We start from the raw sequence: 20,391 nt of genomic DNA, 5'->3' as shown, positions 1-20,391 counted from the left end.
GATGGGTTGACAGCCAAGTGCTCCACCTGCGCACTCCTTTGATTGACAGTAGATAGTGAAAAAGAAAACAAATTATTCTTTCTTTCTTTTTAAATTAGTTGGGATTTAATACATATAACACATCATTCCATATTTCAATCGCGCCAAGTAGAATTGTACAATTGCTACCACAATCAGTTTCCAAACATTCTTTTCCTACACGGACTCCTTGTCATTGTCTTCCTTTTACTCCACCCCCCACTGTACCTTCCTCCACCCAAACCCCTTATTCTACTCGCTGTCCCTATGGGTTCATCAATCCTGGGATTCACTGACCACAAACCAGAAAAGCATGTGACGCGGCTTCAAGGGGGTGACCTCCACTGACGCTACACCTCTGAGACACACTCTCCTATGAACGAACAAAATCTAAACAGACCAACACAAACCAAAAGGACAGAAAATGTTGGAAACCAGATCAGGTTCAGCCTGCATCATAGGGGCTCTACTGATGAAGTTTAAACTGTTCAGGTCAGATTTACGTCTTTGATCTTCTACACTCCTCTCTCCCAAGCACTCGGTTTAGTGACCACTTTCCTCCCTTCCCTCAATTTTAGATGGGGGACTTCTCCAAAGGCTTATTTCCTATGTACTTTCACCAATGAACCCTGGGCTCCCACGGTCATCCATCGCCTTCTGCACCCCGGATTCTCACAATTTAGGCTCTGCTACTGGTCCCCCCTTTGACTTTGGATTATAAGGATTCCAGTCCTGTGGTGACAAAGTATTCTTTCTTATGATCCTGACACTCAGCCTAGCAGGATATTTACTGTTAAATCCAGAGCCACTCTCTTGGTCAACCTTTCGTGTTCTCTTCTGATTTCATCTTCCCAATAATCCTAAGAATCAAAATTCCAAACTCCCTGCCATTGAGTGTGTGCCGACTCACAGCAACCTGGTAGGGCCAGATGGAACTGCCCCGTGAGTTTCTGAGGCTGTAACTGTTAACGGGAGTAGAAAACCTCGTCCTTCCCCCAAGGTGTGGCTGGTGGCTTCAAACTGCTTGACTTTTTGGATTGCAACTCAACTCATAACCTCTCTGGCACCAGGACTCTCCCGGGGCTCACAATACACCTCAGAACCAAACCAAACTCACAGTCATCAAGGTGATGCCGACTCAGAGCGACCCTTTAGGACAGGGTAGGACTGCCCCTGTGAGTTTCCAAGACTGGACTCTTTATAGGAGTAGAAAGGCCTGTCTCTCTCTCTGCAACACAACCCCAAGAGTGGAGTAGATAACCACTCAGGGTGACCCTGCGTGTGTCAGAGTAGAATTGTGTCCCATAAAGCTTCCAGTGGTTCATTTTTTCTTTCTTTTTCTCTTTTTCATCGTCTTACTAGGAGCTCTTATAGATATCATCACATTCCATAGTTCAATCACATCGAGGAGTATTGAGCAATTGTACCACAGTTTCAAAACATTTTCTTTCTTCTTGAACTCCTTGGTATCAGCTCCCCTTTGTCCCCTCCCTTCCTCACCCTACCCCCTTATTTATTTATTTTTTCCATATCTTACAGCAGCCAATATATCCATTCACACACAATTCTGTTGTTCACACCCCTCGAGTGGAGTTACACAGTCATCAATGCTGAGCTTCCCCTCTCCCCCTTCCCCTCCACCCCACCCCGTTCTTCCCACACCCACAGGGCTGTAATTCTGATGTTTGGGATTGGAAGGGGATGCGAGGGTGAGCAGTTTGACAACCTTGCTGCCACCGGTTGAGGCTGTCCTCGGAAACGGCTTCGCTTGGTGGCTGTCCACAGCCGAGAGAAGACAAGAGCTTTGCTCCAGAGGATCTCCGGCCTGCTCTGGCTCTCCAGCCAGCAGCCACATGCCCTGGATTTCCTGATCTTTAGTACTGCACTGCCCACCATCTTTCGTCTATCAGTGCAATCGCACTGACCCTCGCCTCCATAATCTCTTATTTTGAAAGAAAACTGGCACGGCTTGCTACAGAGTGCCAGGTGCCTCCCTGCTGCCCAGTGACTGACTGTTTAGAAGTAGATTGCCAGTCTTTCCTTCCCAGCCAACTTTGGGTTAGCAGCCAACTACGGCCACTGTTTTCACCATCCTGCAACCTCCATGGCTCTTCGCCCTGACTCACAGGGTCTATAGGACCGAGCAGTGAAATACTCTTTTTTGGGTTTTTGGAAAATTTCATAGAAGCAGGAAACCTCATTTTTATGCTCAGGATGTGCCAGGTGGGTTTGCACCAAAGACCTTTTGGTTAGCAGTCAGTCCAACACTGAACCACTGAACCAAGATAAAAACAATGATTTCTACCGCTTTCCAGATGAGGAAACTGAGCTTTGAGGCAGAGCTGGCTTCCTGAGGGTCTGAGGTAAACTGTCACTTGGGGGGCACTGCTGAGCAGGACACTGCTCTGGTTTCAGGAACCCTGGTGGCCCAGCAGGTAAGTACCCGTACTTGGCTGCTGATTGAAAGGTCTCTATGAGAACCCATCAGTAATTCCTAGGCAGAAAGACGTGGCGACCTGCCCTCATGAAGAATACCGACTAAGAACCCTTACGGGCCAGTTCTACCGGGTTACTCGTTCTCACTACCACCGAGCTGATGCCAACTCACAGCGACTCTGTAGGACAGAGTAGAACTGCCCCCGTGAGTTTCCAAGACAGTGACTCCACGGAGTTAGAAAGCCTCACCCTTCTCCCGGGGAGCAGTTGGTGCTTTGGGATTGCTGACCTGGTAGTTAGCAGCCCAATGAGTACCCACGATGCCCCCAGGGCTCCTTTTTAGGGTTAGCGTGAGTCAAAATAACTTCATGCACACAACAGCACTTGGTTCAATGTTCCGTTATTGCCATATTAGCGTTGTGGGTTAGGCATTGGTCTGCTAACCAGGTCAGCAGTTCAAACCCACCAGCCACTTCTCAGAAGCAGCATGAAACTTAATGCTTCTGAAGAGATTCATAGCCTTGTAAAGCCTAGGGAGAAGTTCTACTTGCCATAGTAGGGATTTTAGGAGTTTGAATGGACTTGGTGGCAGTAGGTGGTGGCCATCTTAAAAGTTTAACAATTTTTAAACAATAAGCTCCACGTAATCATGTTGTACATTGTGGAGCTGGTCCTACCAGAAGAGTTAAGTAACATCTCCCAAGCCCATCACTAAGATTTGTCCCACGAACTTTGCTCTGTTAACTTTGCCTTTACAGCACATAAGCAGAATCCATGCGATGGCAGTGGGTCTGATTTTGGGGGTCTCTTTTTTGTGAAGTATGTAAGAGTAGTTCTTACCACCTGTAGGAGAAACAGAGGCACAGGGAGGTCATACGCTTGCCGTTGTGGAACAGAATGGCAGTATAGGATACATTAATATAATAATACCACTGATTCTGAGCATCAACTCACCAGGCACGGAATCCACTCCTGGGGCCAGTACTGCCTTTTACAACCTACACACAGAGACCCCGCTGCCAGAAAGCACAATCTTTCTCTCTAAAATTGCACGTTCTAGCTTGGACTGTCTGCCTTTTGGTTGATTAAAAATAGCACAGTTGATTCTGTTTCTGGCCCGGAAAACTCACAACACACACACACACACACACACACACACATATCCACCCAAAACCATCATTACTCTTCCACTCACCAGCCAGACAAAGGCACCACTCTGGAATGAATCCAGACAACAGTTAGCTGGACTCTTTATCTCGCTCTTTTGCTGGCTCCGAGCTGTGAGCAGCAACAAGCAGAGCTTGTGGAGATAACCGAGGCCTATGGTAACTTAGTCACATGATAAAACAGGAAGCGGGCTTCGGGTGTCCAGTCTGGCTATGGATCATGTTTTTTTGTGGACAGATCAAAAACTGGCTTTGAGGATGTGGTGGGGCAGTGAGTGCCACGAATCTTGAGGAGGTTCACATTACCTTTCCAGGCCTGAGTTTCCCCTCTGTAAGACAAGTCAGAAAATATTGCTACAAAGCTATAGACACCTTTATGAAACAAAACTATCAAAATGCAAAGTGATTTCTCAATCTACCCTCCATCGGGGTCCACACCCTTATGAGAGTGGTATTCCCATCTCTCTCAACCTCCCCCAGAGGTGTGCTGATGGCATAGTGGTTACATCTTGGGCTGCTCACTGCAAGGTCAGCAGTTCAGAACCACCAGTCACTCTGTAAGAGAAAGACAAGGCTTTCTAGTCCCCTAAAGAATTACAGACTCAGAAACCCACAGGGGCAGTTCTACCCTGTTCTTTAACACGGTCATTATGAATCAGAACCTACTCTATAGCAGAAAGGTTTTTTGGTTTGTCTTGTTTAACCCTTCCCCAAGGAGGCCTGGTGGTGTAGCGGGTTACACACTGGTCTGCTACCTGCAAGGGCAGCAGTTTGAAACCAGCAGCTACTGCATGAGACACAGTTGAGACTTTCTGCTCCCTTAGAGAGGCTTACAGCTTCAGAAGCCAGCGAGCCAGTTCTACTCTGCCTTACTGGGTCACTGTGGGTCAGAACTGACTCGGCGGCAGTGAGTTTGCTTGGGTTTTTATCTTTCCCCAGAGGATTCTGAGCATTTTGATTTGGCTTCTTCAAGAGACTCGAACTGTGATTCTTGTCAACGTTCTTTGAGTTAAGGAACAAGAAGAAGCCTGAAGGGGAAAGATGGGGGCTAGAGGGTAGATAGGGTAAGATTTCCCAAAGAAATGCTCACAGGACAACCCGTGCTACCCTTAAAAAAATGAGTATGTGTGGTGTCATGATGGGAAAAATTCCTTGGTATAACTCTCCTAGCCTTTGTTCATCACTGCAGTTTTCAGTTTCCTCAGAACTTCTTCATAGTGACCCCGTGGTTGTCTTGTGTCCTTTGAGAAAACCTATCAAGATTACTCAGTGGGGAATCCCATACATCAGTTGCCAGGCCTTTTGAGCTGACCTATCTGCCCTGAGCTTAACGGGTGGAACAGATCCCCTTGGACATCACTGTTTTGATTGAACTTGTGTTTTGAAGGCAGTCTGCCTTCAAGTTGACAAAGTGCCAATTGAAAAATTTCAACATGCTGATGAAGTACTGGAAACATTTATTCACCTATGCAAAGAAACTTGGAAGACTGGAACAAGCCAACCCACTAGAAGAGATCCATATTTGTACCTATTCCGATAAAAGGTAACCCACAGAATTTAGAAATTATTGAAAAATATCATATGCAAGTAAAATTTCGCCGAAGGTCAGTCAGCAACAATTGCAGCACTACATTGACAGGGAGCTGCCAAAAATTCAAAAAAGGATATAGAACAATGACTATCATGACTGACATCAGATAGATCTTGGCTGAAACCACAGAATACCAGAAAAACCTGTACTTGTGTTTTATTGATGATGGAAAGACATTTATAATATATAGATATAATATACAGATATTTATAATATATAGATAATATAATATATAGATATAATATACAGAAAGGCATTTATAATATATAGATATAATATACAGATATAAATAGCTGTGTGCGTGATAAACTGTGGACGGCCTAAGAAGAATGGGAATTTCAGAACACTTCATTGAGTTCCTGTGGAACATAAATATGGACCAAGAGGCAATTTTAGTATTCCGGGTAGACTAGAGAAGCAAATTCATAGACACTCATATGTGTATAGGAAAGAGCTTTATATACAAGATCAATCGAATATTGAAAAGACATCCCAGCCCAGTCCAGATCAAATCCATAAATCTGATATTAGCTCATATGTCCAATACTAATTTTTAAATTCTTTCTTCAGACTCACAAAACACCTGCAATGATGCCAAATGTAAGAAGATCACAGGCAGTGGGTGGGAAATCTTGTGGATCCAGTGGTGTTGTAAGCATCTCAATGCTGGCAGGGGGCTCCACGTGGCTTTTCCAGCTCCAGGGTTCTTGCTGCCATCAACATAGCTTCATGTTTCTTGTCAGTAGAAAGACTCTCAAGGAGTGAGGAGTGAGAGACAGAGAGTCTCCCACCTCCAAGGAGGAAATACAGGAATTGCCAGAATCCTCAGGGGAAGACCATTCCTACACAGAGGCCTCAATGGCTATACAATGATTGACAGGCTAGACTCCACCCTTCACTCATAATCCTCTCAACTTGACAACAGATTATGTAACTACCACAGCAATCAGTTGCATGTGGTTTGGATTCTAAAGGGTTTGAAATCAGGAAAGGTGTGTGTCAGGGTTGTGTTCTTTCACCATACTTACTCAATCTGGTCAGAGGCCCTGGGCTGTGTGAGGAAGAACTCAGCGTCAGGGTTGAAGGAAGGCTTATTAACAACCTCCAACAGGCAGATGACACAATCTTGCTTGCTGAAAGTGAGACGGACTGGGAGCACTTGCTGATGAAGGTTAAGGATTATAGCCTTCATGTGGATTACAACTCACTGTAAAGAAAATAAAAATCCTCACAACTGGACCAGTAGGTAGCATGATCATCAGAAAAAAGATCGAAGTTGTCAAGGATTTCATCTTATTTGGATCTGCAGTCATTGCTCGTGGAAGCAGCAGTCAGGCACTCAGTCAAATGTACGTTGCATAGGGCAAATCTGCAGCACACAAACCTCTTTAAAATGTTGGAAGAGCAAGCTGGCTGTCACTTTTCGGAGTCAGGTCCGCTGGATACAAGCCATGGCTTTTTCCATTGCCTCTGAGATGCAAGTGAGAGTTCGACATTGAATAAGGAAGACCAAAGAAAGATTGATGCGTGTAAATTACGGTGCTAGTGAAGAATATCGAAAGTACGCTGGACTGCTGAAAGAACAAACAAATCTGTCTTGTGAAAAGCGCATCCAGAAGGCTCTTTAGACGCAAGGATGGCAAGACTTGGTCTCAGGTATTTGGGACGTGTTATCAAGTGAGACCAGTTCCTGGAAAAGAACTGGTAAAGGAGAAGGGCCTCAAAAAGAGAATGCTGTCAAGGAGATGGATTGACACAGTGGCTGCAAGAACAGGCTCAAACATAACAATTGTGAAGATGGCGCAGGACCAGGTAGTGCTTTGTCCTGCTGGGTGAGGGATTGCTTTGAGTTGGGACTGACTGGAGGGCACCTAAAAACAACATGAACAAACTACTTAGCCTCCCCAACCTTAACCCAGAGAGATGCTTACTTGGGTTTCATTGACCTTGCAGGCATTGAAGTGGGTGGACCATACTCTACTGTGGATGACCTTGAGAAGAACAGGAAGTCCAGAACACTTCCTTGCGCTCATTGAAACCGTGCACAGGGATCAAGAGGCAGTTGCATGAAAATAATAAGGGCATACTTCATGGTTTAAAATCAGGAAAGGTGTGCGTCAGGGTTGTATCCTCTCACTACACTCGTTCGTTCTATATGTAGCGAATTAACAGAGACGCTTGTTTATATGAAGAAGGATGTGGCATCAGGATTGGAGCAAAGCTTCATCTCATAAATTAATTGTGAGATTAAAAGATAAAATGTATATATATAATGTGCTTAACATAGTACATGGAAAATAGTAACTATTCAACAAATAACACAACAACAACAACAAAATTGCCGGGGTCTTGGTTTGTGGCAGTTACATAATCTCCTGTCAACTTGTGAAAAGGTGGAGTCTAGCCTGTCAATGAGGTTGCAGCTTGATGACCCCATTTGGAGGTGCTACAGATATAAATAGCTCACTGGAGGCCACACCCACACTCTCTGCTTCATCTTCCTCTGACAAGCCCCATAGAGCTATGTTGATGGAGCCAGAGCCCTGGAGCTGGAGGAGCCATGTGGAGACCCCTGCCAGTACTGAGATGATTCCACCGCCACTGGAGCCACAAGACTTTCCACCCATTGGCCTATGATCTTCCTGCACCCGGTGTCATTGCATGATTGCATGAGTCTGAAGATGAATTTATAGACTGGTCTTGGTCATACGTGCTAATATCTGACTTAAGGACTGATCTGGACTGGGCTGTATGTTTTCTCAATATACAATTACTCTTTGCTTCAAAAAAACGTTTCCTATACATATGTGAGTCTCCCTGGATTTGTTTCTCTAGTCTACCCAGACTAACACATGGTTTTTAGCACTGTTGCTGGAGTTATTTGGGTCACTGATTCAGAAAATTGCATTGGATAGAGCAAATCAGCTCTAGTTTCTTAGATAAGGTGTTCCATTGTATTTTCAGCTATCAAATGACACTAATTTGTTAATTTAATCATCCTACTTTTAAATATGAGAAGATTTCAGACCCACAAATTATAAAATAAGACCAAAAAGGTAAGAAGTGTTTGAAAAGGCATTAGGTACTAAGGGATGTCCAAGGGAAGCTATACATGGACCTGTGGTGGCTAGTTGGTTACATAATGAGCTACCCATCACAAGATCAGTATTCAAAATCACCACTCACTCTGCAGCCTTTAAAAGGTTTAAAGGTTTGGAATCACAAAGGGGCAGTTCTTCCTGTCCTATAAGGTCACTATGAGTCTGAATCAATTAGATGGCAGTGGGCTTTTCTTTCGGGCATGGGAGGCCATGCAGTATATACAGAACCTGCAAGCCGGGTACTGCCAGGCCAGAACACTGATTGGGAAGAGTGGGAAATAAAAAGAAAATCGAATAGCACGTTTAAGGAAGGGCGAGGGCAATGTAAAGGGTTGAAAATGTAAGACTTCATAGCAATTTTCATAAATACTTTGAAGATCTAAATTTTTCTTCCAATTATTCATAAACATTTCAACACATTCTAATATCTAGAAGTCAATGGATGATAATACATGTTAAATGCTTCAAGGGGAAGGTTGACTCCATACTTCTTTATAAGAAAAATTCTAACTTTTAACAGTTTCTTTGCATAACTACTTATGAAATTATGCCGTCTTATAACAAGACTGGAACATTTTCATGTTAACAAGAGTTTTAGCTCTGACCAACTCATTTGGGGTTTCAGAATATTTGAATATTTATTGTACCAAACTCACTAACAGTCTAGTATGGCTCAAGTGACCCTATAGGACAGAGTGGGACTTCTCGGGGGGGGGGGGGTTCTGAGGCTGTAAACTTGATGGGAGCAAACAGTCTCATGTTCCTCGTGCGGAGCATAGTGGGCTCAAAGAGCTCACCTTGTGTCTAGCGTCAAACACCTAACTCATCCACCACCAGGGCTCCATATTTATTGTACAGTAACTCTTATTTCTGGCCCCTTCTTAAGATAACAAATTGGAACTGCCTGCTATTCCATTCTAATAAAGGTGGAGAGCTATTTAGGGAGAATACCAAGTTTATGTAATTTGTACTGTTCAAATACATGTTTGGATCAAAGGATACTATGTGGTGTATAACTTGACCTAAATATTTAGTACAATGCAAACTACTTTTTAAAAAGCCAGGATGTGTTAGGTCGCTAGATTTAGGGACAAGGGGATAGTCCCTCCTATGCCTGCATAGGCCTCCATAGAGGAGATTGAAAAAAATCAGGCAGCCTTTGGACACCTATGGGAGAAAGATCCAAACTGAGCATGCTCAGACACAAGCCCCCTAGGCTCAGGTAAAACCAATACCTTGGGCACACCCACCTTAGGTATCAGCAAATTATGTCACATAATTGGGCCTAACTCAGCCAATAAGGTCAACCAATACCTTCAACCATGCTTTCCTCTGCCAGGGAAGTGTGATAGAAAAAAGGCAGGAAGCACTACCAGGCCTCTTACACCCTCCTCACCACTGATTTTGGATCACTTGTTCCCTTGTCCCTGGGCAATGTAACCGAGAGGAATTACTGAAACCCAAATAAAGGTTGAGCATGATAGTAGAACAAGAGGAAAATAAAAGGAAATAGAGGAAAAAGCTCGGCGGCAAAGGACATTTAAAGAGGTCTAAATACAAGCATGCACATGTGTAAACATTTATATATGACGATGGGGAAATAGATCTATGTGCATATATTTATAGGTTTAGTATTAAGGTAGCAGATGAACATTGGGCCTCCACTCAAGTACTCCCTCAGTCAAGAGCACTTTGTTCTATTAAATTGTCATTCCATGATGCTCACCTTCCCAAGATGATCGCTGAAGACAATGCAGGTGCATAAGCAAATGTGGTGAAGAAAGCTAATGGTGCCCACCTATCAAAAGATATATTGTCCTGGGTCTTAAAGGCTTGATGATAAACAAGCAGACATCTAGCTGAGAAGCAACAAAGTCCACATGGAAGAAGCACACCAACCTGTGTGATCACGAGGTGTCAATGGGATCAGGTATAAGGCATCAAAGAACAAAAAACCCTATCATTGTGAATGAAGGGGAGTGCAGAGTGGAGACCCAAAGCCACTGGACGTCCCCTTACTGAAGGGTTATGGGGAGGAGCAGAGCCAGTCAGGGTGCATTGTAGCAACGATGAAACATACAGCTTTCCTCTAGTTCTTAAATGCTTCCTCCCTCCCACTATTATGATCCCAATTCTACCTTACAAATCCAGCTAGACCAGAGGATGTACATTGGTACAGATAGGAACTGAAAACACAGGGAATCCAGGACAGATGAACCCCTCGGGATCAGTAGTGAGAGTGGCGATACTTGGAGGGTGGAGGGAAGGTGGGGTAGAAAGGGGGCACCGATCACAAGGATATACATATGGCCTCCTCCCTGGGGGACAGACAACAGAAAAGTGGGTGAGGGGAGACATAGGACAATGTAAGATATGACAAAATAATAATAATTTATAAATGATCAAGGGTCCGTGAGGGAGGGGGTGCGGGGAGGGGGGAAATGAGGAGCTGATACCAAGGGCTCAAGCAGAAAGCAAATGTTTTGAGAATGATGGCAACAAATGTATAAATGTGCTTGACACAATGGATGGATGGATGGATTGTGATAAGAGTTGTAAGAGCCCCCAATAAAATGATTTAAAAAAGAAAAAAAGGAAGAGTACTGCCCTGCACTCTCCCTTGGCACCCCCTCTTGGCCTGCCGCCTGCCACCAGTCTTTCTTGCTCTGCTCTCACTTGGGGGCATGATGTAAGGAGGGCTTTTAGTGTGTGGGGCGTGCATGCGCCTGCGTGCCTCCTCAGATCCTGCTCTGGCGTCTTGACCTCTTGGTCCCAGGATTTTCCAGTTCCATACATGTGGGTGTTCTTTTCCACGTGGTTTTTCATGCCCAGATGGGAACCCCAGCACGGCTTCTGCGTGGCTTGGCACACTTCCCAGAAATAGCGTGTACACTTTTGAGACTGTAGAACATGAAACTTCCCGTCCTTCATAAAAACTCACAAAACGTGCTTGGATTACAAAATGTGCTTCGGTGTGAATTCTTTCAGAGTATGAAGCAAAGAACTGAAGTATTATCCACTCCAGAAACCTAACAGGTGCACAGCCTCAACTGCAGGCTGGCTAACACTACATTAAAGTATCCTGGTTTTGTATGGCGGATCTGAGTGAAGAGTGGACTATGGCATATACTGTGTCTCAAAGAGTAGAGCTGACGGGGAAATTGGTGCCATTTTTTGAATCAGCAAGTCAAATATACCCTTAAGCAAATCTAACAATTGAGGAACCCCAATCTTTGTTGGCCAGTGTAATGTGAACCATTATTGTTGTTATCGTTGTATTGTTAGGATAGCATTTATTGGCAGCAACATGTATTACTGTTATTGTGTTAGTCTGGGTAGACTAGAGAAACAAATTCATAAACACTCATATGGGTTTAAGAGAGACTTTTATATCAAAGAGTAATTGTACATTAAGAAAACATTCCACCTCAGTCCAGATCAAATCATGTCCAGTATTAGCTCATATGTCCGATGCCAATCTATAAATTCCTCTTCAGATTCACGAAACACATGCAATGATGCCGTGGGTGGAAAGTCTTGTGAATCCAGTGGCCTTGTAAGCATCTCAGTGCTGGCAGGGGTCTCCACTTGGCTTCTCCAGCTCTGATGCTCTGGCTACCGTTAATATGTGGCTTGTCAACAAGAATGTCTCTCAGGGATTGAACTGCAATGTCTCCCAGAGAGTAATTAGAGAGAGAGTCTCCCGCCTCCAGGGAGGAATACAGGAGTTCCCAGAGTCCTCAGAAAAGGCCATGCCCACACAGAGGCCGCATTGGCTATGACCTGATTGACAGGCTAGACTCCACCCCTTCACTTTTAATCCTCTCAAATTGACAAATGATTATATAACTACCACAGTTATAGTTATATATTTTTTGCATTTAGATATTTGTTTTCTTTAGAGGATGGGCTTTCCCAAAAGCTAGTTTGCTCTAAAACTGAAGCTAGAGCTATGTGCAAAGCCTCTGAAGGAATCAAGCTGGATGCTTTCCAAGTCTGGGTTTAAGAAGCCTCAGGGGGGGAAAAACAAAGCCTCCTGACCCTCTTTTCCTTAACACCTTCCGGAAACATTTAACATAAGCAGGGGAAAGCTTTTGTATCAGAGAAAGTAGGGGATGCAGGAGCCCCAAGACAATTCTCCCCAGCCAAGAACATTGTCACCTGCAGAGAGGTAACAATGCCCCTTTCCAAATACAAAGGAAACAGTCCTCACTGCGGGCAGCCGGTGTACCATGTAAACAAAAGCCCAGGGGAGATTTTCAATCACTTGGTCTGCCTGAGTAAGATTTTGTAAAATTCCCCTCAGTGCCTCACTGACTCTATCTTCAGACAGAAAATATGAAAATCTGAACCCAATTATTTCTGATTCCACACAGAAACATCAATTGTGTGGAGGGGGCAGAATATGACATTTGGTATTGTTTTGAAAAAGCCTGGATCTCATCAAGTACAATCGGTAGGACATTTGTTCTCATATGAGGTGGTGTATTAATCAACTGCTTTTCCTTTGAGAATCTCAAAACCATCACCACAGACACGCCAGCTTGTCCTTGTTTTGGGAAGCAAAAATTAACCACACAGGCAGGCATTTGATGAAGCAATCATTTAGTTACTAAAAGAACTTATTGGCTCTAACTGTACGTACGTTCTTGCATCTGCTACCTGTAGCCCAAATTTCATTCAAGTACTTGATACACCTGATGATTGGGCCATTACATTTGCATTTGGTGTCATTTCATTTCCAGATGGTTCAGACCCATACTTTTCTAGGTCCACTTATAACGAAAAGAAAAATCATTGAATTTTGTTTTACACATTTACATGTATGCATAATACATATATCTTGTGTTTTAAGGCACAAAAGAGACTCCAAATCTCCAATATAATTTAAGGAGCACATTGATTAATGCTTAAACAGGACAAAGATAAATCAAAGACAGGACAATGACGCATCATCTTGTTGCAATTGCTCTGATGGGTCCAGGGACTCCTGGTCTCCAGAACGGAAGAATGGACTCATAGACCACAAAGGGCCATTGGCAAGCAAGTTTGTTCAAAGAAAAGCACCTGACGCAGCAAGTGAGTTGCACTGAATGACTGTGCTAGGGGCTTGCTCAGATGTGGGGTCCTGTGTCTCCAGGTTATGAATGAACCAATACCAGGTCTGGCTCTATTTCTCAGGTGTAATCATAAGCCTGGTCATGGTCTCCCTAAGGTGGAGTTTTGCACAGGTATGGACAGAGAAGTAAGCCTGCAAGAGTCAGCAAAAAAGAATCATCAGCCTAGGGGTCTGATGCCTGCAGGTTTAAGATTTAAATGGTCCTAGGCGGTTGAAATCTCACCATCAGACAGCCTCTAGCTCTCACACTGCTTCCTGGCCCCTACGGGTCTCCTTTGCCCACTGACTCTCTAGCTCCTATCCCTCAATCTGGATGAGAAAGGCCATTAGCATAAGATCCTAAGGGCATCCAAAAATTTCCAACCTCACAGCTATTTAAATAAGGCATGGAGCACAAAGGACACTTTCCCAAATTCATGATCAAGGACAGATCAATACATTGCATTTACAGATGGGAGGATTACAGAAGTGGGAAAGTGACCATGGCTGGGACACATATGTATGTTACAAGAGTTTACCACTGCGGGACCCTGCAAATGGATTTGGTGTTTCATTGCCATCCTAGCCTTCTGCAAACCAAGTGCTCTGCATTTAATCTCTATTACAGTATTCACAGACTAACTTATATATAATTGCTGCTCTTTTTGTAGGTGCCATTAAGTCTGTTCCAACCCATGGCAATCTTTTTTTCCTCTATAATTATTTTATTGGGGGCCCGCAAAACCCTTATCACAATCCATACATACATCAATTGTATGTCAAGCACATTTGTACACTTGTTGCCCTCATCATTCTCAAAACATTTGCTTTCTACTTGAGTTCTTGGTATCAGCACCTCATTTCCCCCCTTCCTCTCTGCTCCCCCTCTCTCATGTACCCTTGATAATTTATAAATTATTTTGTAAAAAAAAATTATTATTTTGTCATCTCTTATACTGTCTGATGTCTCCCTTCACCCACTTTTCTGTTGTCCGTCAGCCAGGGGGGAGGTTATATGTAGATCCTTGTAATCAGTCCCCCATTTCTACCCCACCTTCCCTCCATCCTCCCGGTATCGCCCCTTTCACCAGTGGTCCTGAAGGGATCATCTGTCCTGGATTCCCTGTGTTTCCGGTTCCTATCTGTACCAGTGTACATCCTCTGGTCTAGCCAGATTTGTAAGGTAGAATTGGGATGATGATAGTGGGGTGGGGAGAGGAGAAGCATTTAAGAACTAGAGGAAAGTTATATGTTTCATCGTTGCTGTATTGCACCCTGACTGGCTCATCTCCTCCCCATAACCCTTCTATAAGGGGATGTCCTCTTGCCTACAGATGGGTTTTGGGTCCCCACTCTGCATTCCCCCTCCTTCACAATGATGATTTTTTTTTCTTTGATGCCTGATATCTGATCCCTTCGACACCTTGTGATCACACAGACTGGTGTTGCTTTTGAGCTAGATGGCTGCTTGTTTACCTTCAAGCCTTTAAGAAAGACCCCAGCATGGTGAAGAAAGCTGATGGTGCCCATAGCAATCTTATGTGTAACAGAACAAAACACTGCCCAGTCCTGCCCCATTCTCACAGTTTCCTATGCTTGAGCCTGTTGTTTCAGCTATGGTGTCAATCCATCCCATCAAGGGAACTCCCTCTTTTCCCCTGCTCCTCTACTTTACCAAGCATGATGTCCTTCTCCAGGGACTGGTCTCTCCTGCCAAATGGCCAAAGTATGTAAGACACAGCTTGCCATCTTTGCCTCTAAAGAGCACTCTGGCTATACTTTTTTCCCAAGGCAAATGGTTTGTCCTTTTAACTTCAGACTGCAGCTATTGGTAGAATTCTTCCATTCCCCCCCCCACCCTCATAGATTGGTTTTGGTGGTAAGTGCATACATTTGAATAATAGTAGTATTAACCAGTATTCCTTGTAAGTGCATGGATATTATTTTATGACAGACAACATTGTACTTTAAGATACGCCTTGAGAAATAGCGTAAAGAACTAGGAGGCAAAAGACATTTATAAGGTATAAATACAGGAATTTACATATGTAACTATATTTATATATAATGATAAAGATATAGATCTATGTATATATATTTAGATGTTAAGTATTAAGGTAGCAGATGGACATAGGGCCTCTACTAAGTCCTCCCTCAATGCAAGAACACTTTGTTCTAATAACCTGGCATTCTGTGTGCTCACCTTCCCGACACAATGATCGTTGAAGACAAAGTGGGTGCATAAGCAAATGTGGTGAAGAAAGCTGATGGTGCCCAGCTATCAAAAGATACAGCATCTGGAGTCTTAAAGGCTTGAAGATAAACAAGTGGCCATCTAGCTCAGAAGCAACAAAGCCCACATGGAAGAAGCACACCAGCCTGTGTGATTATAAGGTGTTGACAGGATCAGGTATTAGGCATCAAAAGACCCAAAACAAACAATCATATCGATGCAAATGAGGGAGGGGGAGTGGAGACTCAAAGCCCATTTGCAGACAATTGGACATCCCCTCACAGAAGGGTCACAAGGAAGGGACAAGCCAGCAGGAGCAGTATAGCCCTGAGGAAACACAACATTCCTCTAGTTCTTTAATGCTTCCCACCCCCCTACCACCACTATCATGAACTCCGTTCTACCTTACAAATCTGGCTAGAACAGAGTATGTAAACTGGTACAGATAAGAGATCTTGACACACAGAATCCAGGACAGATAAACCCCTCAGGAACAATAATGGGAGTAGCGATACTGTACCATGAGGGTAGGGGGAAAGTGAAGGGAGAAAGGGGGAACCGATCACAATAATTGACTTATAACCCCCCCACCCCCACCCAGCATGATGAACTACAGAAACATAAGTGAAGGGAGACAGCAGATGGTGAGAAATATGAAAATAATTTATAATGATAATTTATAATTTAACAAGGGTTCATGAGGGTGGGAAGGTGGGTAAAGGAGGAAAAAAATGAGGCGCTGTTACCAAGGGCTCAAGTAGAAAGAAAATGTTTTGAAAAGGATGATGGCAACATATGTATGAATGTGCTTGACACAATGGATGTATGGATTTTTATAAGCATGGTAAGAGCCCCCAATAAAATGATTTTAAAAAAAAGATAGGCCTTGAGATGTCTATAATGGCCTACAGTGTATCAATATTTGGTCATTCAAGGCTCTCCTAAGGCAGGTCTCATTCTGTTCGTTGTACACACATGTAAACGGAACTCTTGGATCAAGTTCCTTGGGAAATGGAGGTTGAGGTGCAGATTTGCAGGTAGACTTCTTGAGGAATACTCTTGGGGAGGGGGGCGAATAATGGAAACAAGATTGGGCAGGGGAGTAAGTTAAACAACCAAGCCATGGAAGCTCTGAGGCTGAGGTGGCCCTTTTAGAAATGTTCCCTGGCCTGGTTCAGTTCCCGGATGCAGGCTGCCCTGAGGGAAGGAGGGAGACATTAGGGGAGGCAGCTTTCTTGGCCAATGGCAAGTTGTAGGGATGGACTCAGAGGCTCTAGTGGCTGCGCATTGGGCTGTTAACGATAAGGTAAGCAGTTCAAAACCAGCAGCCACTCCTGACGAGAAAGAGTTTTCTACTCCTCTAATGAGTTAGTGTCTCGAAAACTCATGGGGGCACTTCCACTCTCTCTTGTAGGGTGTCTATGAATTAGCGCGGACTTCCGGCAGGGCGTTGAGAGGGAGGAGCTTAGCGAAGAACTCCCAGCTGCCAATTTCTAGACAACTGGGGGAATGAGAGTGTTTGGATCCCCTTTCCAGGAGCTCTCACACAGTTGGTGACAAATCAGGGCTTTACCTCATTTTGAATTTCAGTTCAAATTTATGTTCACAACATAGCTGTCTCCACTTCAAAAAAAAGACAAAGATCTCTTGGTGAACTGTTTTGTTTTTTTCCTTCAGAATTCCTTCCACTTCAAAACCAAGACCATATTTATAGAGTGATTCAGAAATGTTTAGCAATAAACATTTGAAATAAAACCCACCAGCCAAAAGCACTTAACTAGATTATCACACGTGGGCATTGATAACATCTTCATATGACAGTACTTTCATCAATGTTGTCCCCTGTCAACGGAGCAGAACATTGTGACCCTAACTTAAGAGACCAATAAACTGAACACAAATTGATGTGAAAATTGTGGCATCATTTTCACTTCAAGGATATTCATCTCCCAAGGAAAATGATTCCATCTTAGTTAAAAGCCTAGTAAATTAGTAAAATAATCTAGGAAGTTAGTAGAATATCTCTTGCTTAAAGGAGCTTTGTTTCCTAACTGACTTCCTCATTAGTGTTACATGATTAATATATGACTTTTGCCTTTCTTTTACTTGTCTAAACTCAATACATCTTTCTTGGTGTTTCTAGTCCATCATCTGATACGATAGTTAATAATGGGGACTTGCTGGGGACCCTAAAAGACATATACCAAGATCTGTCTACGGGGTCCTCTGAACAGTCTATCTGTCAACAACAGAAAAAAATCCATCTTTTTACATGTCTCTGCCATCATGTTCTCTCACTACCAGAGGAATTTTGAATAAATCACTCATTGTTCTCCGTGCTTCTTTTTCTCTTCCTGGGTCCTGGAAATTCCCTGTTACATCTTACATCTGTTACATACAGATGTAAGAAGGATTAGTCACTTTTTAGTTAACCTTATCTGGGATCTTAGTCCATGTAAAATAGCAGTTAGCTTTTGCATATAGCATTGGAGAGTAATTCTTAAACTTTGGGTCCTAAGAATTATGAGGGTGAGTAATTAGAAAAGAAAATATCAGAGACACTTGGCAGGGCTAAAGAATCAGGATTTCTGGAGGTGATGATCATAGAAATGCATAGCCTCCTTGGGGAAGTTTGGGAAACACTACAGCTTGATGACCACAAATGTACAGCGGACTGAACAGTCCCAGAAACTGCTGAAGGTTCCTGGGTGCAGGAGCCTGGATGAAACGGAATTTGGAGCCCATTCCTTTCTCAGATTGCACGCATAACTGCGATCTGTGGAAATAGAAACAACAGGCTGGGTCCCCAGCAGTAGTCTACTCCTGGGATCGGGTCTTTGGAACGGGAGCACTACAAATACAAAGAAAAAATACTCTAGAAGAATCAAAGGACACGGTAATTGCTAAAAGAGCGTCATTGCGTGGAAAATGACTTCTAGGAAATGAGAGGATAGGGTTGGTGAGATATTATTGGACTAATAAATACTGAATACTGTCATGGGTGCAGATATGGAGGTGACAGATAAGAAGATGTAATTTATTTCAATGCGTATTTATTGAGTACCCCTGATGGAGTAGTGGGTTACACATTGGACTGCTAACCATGAGGTCAGCAGTTTGAAACTACCAGCCGATCCTTGGGAGAAAGAGGAGGCCTTTTCCTCCTAAAGAGATGTACAGTCTCAGAATCCCACAGGGGCAGTTCTCCTCTGTCCCACAGAGTCGCTGGGGGTCAGAATCAACTCCGAGGCGGTGAATTTGGAGTTGGACCTATTATGTATACAAGGAACCCTGGTGGCAGTGTTGGGTAAGCACAGGACTGCTCACCACAAATTCAGTGGTTCAAAACCAGGAGAGCCAGATGAGGGTGGCTATATGCTTCCATAAAGATTTCTAGCCTCAGAAACCCTGGTTAGGGTTGTTATGAGTCAGAATTGACTGGATGGTAGTGAGTTCAGTATTATGTATTGTCTTCACTGCACCAAGATCTAGGTCCCAAACCGGAATCTGATTCAGCTAAGGAAAATTTAATACTGTATACACTCATGGATATGCCGAGTTGTTCAGCACATTTTTTCTGGCTTTTGTGGTAAAATTAGGTGCCTTGGCTGATATTCGGGTTGGCTTATACTCGAATATATATAGTATATAAAGTTTCTGAACTCCACATTATGTGTAACTATCTGGGAGTGGGGCTGGAGATCTCTAACTTATTATCTCTAACTAGTGAAACTTCTTAAGTGATTCTGGTGCATCCAGTCAGGAGACTAGCATTTGGCAGTCACAATTCCAGAAACCAGGGAAATGACGATGGTACAGTGTTTATCTTCCAGGGATAGACAAACGAGTAAAACGAACTCTAGACTGGACCGTTTCCTGATTCCGCCTTATGTCCCTGGCTTCTAAAGTCTACTTGCAATGCTTTTTCTGTTTCCTCTGAGATTTTCTTAATCTCAGGCATGAAAATAATATTCATTCTTCAAAAGCCATTCAAACGTGAAGAGAATTGGGACATTCAATATCTTTGTCGCCTTTTGGCTTTCTGCATGACGCCATGGCGGTCGGCAAGAACAAGTGCCTTACAAAAGGTGGCAAGAAAAGAGCTAAGAAGAAAGCGGTGGATCCATTTCCTAAGAACGATTGGTGTGCTGTGAAAGCACCAGCTATGTTCAACACAGAAAGATTGGGAAAACACTGGTCACCAGGCCTCAAGGAAGCAAAACTGCATCTGATGGCCTCAAGGGTCGAGTTTTCCAAGTGAGCCTTGCTGATCTGCAAAATGATGAGGTTGCCTTTAGAAAATTTAAGTTAATGACTGAGGATGTTCAGGGCAAAAACTGCCTGACCAACTTCCACGGCATGGACCTTACGCGGGACAAGATGTGCTCCATGGTCAAGAAATGGCAGACCATGATTGAAGCTCATGTTGATGTCAAGACTACCGATGGGTATCTACTTCGTCTGTTCTGAGTTGGTTTTACTAAAAAATACAATAATCAGATTCGGAAGACCTCTTATCCTCAGCACCAGCAGGTCCACCAAATCCAAAAGAAAATGATGAAAATCATGACCCGAGAGGTACAGACCAATGACTTGAAAGAAGTGGTCAATAAATTGATTCCACACAGCATTGGGAAAGACATACAAAAGGCTTGCCAGTCTATTTATCCTCTCCATGATGTGTTTGTCAGAAAAGTAAAGATGCTGAAAAAGCCCAAGTTTGAATTGGGAAAACTCATGGAGCTTCA

At 43.5% G+C, this 20,391-nt stretch overlaps 1 pseudogene; it reads left to right on the top strand.

Annotated features, from left to right (window-relative positions):
* The first annotated feature begins 19,697 nt into the window (after positions 1 to 19,697).
* Positions 19,698 to 20,391, top strand: part of LOC105978371 — a 50,988-nt pseudogene continuing 50,294 nt past the window's right edge.

This window comes from Echinops telfairi, unplaced genomic scaffold (genome assembly GCF_000313985.2).
Source record: "Echinops telfairi isolate 266 unplaced genomic scaffold, ASM31398v2 ScPeMD7_21;HRSCAF=78, whole genome shotgun sequence".
Classification (NCBI taxonomy): Eukaryota; Metazoa; Chordata; class Mammalia; order Afrosoricida; family Tenrecidae; genus Echinops; species Echinops telfairi.
This window is presented reverse-complemented; position numbering and strand designations above follow the sequence as displayed.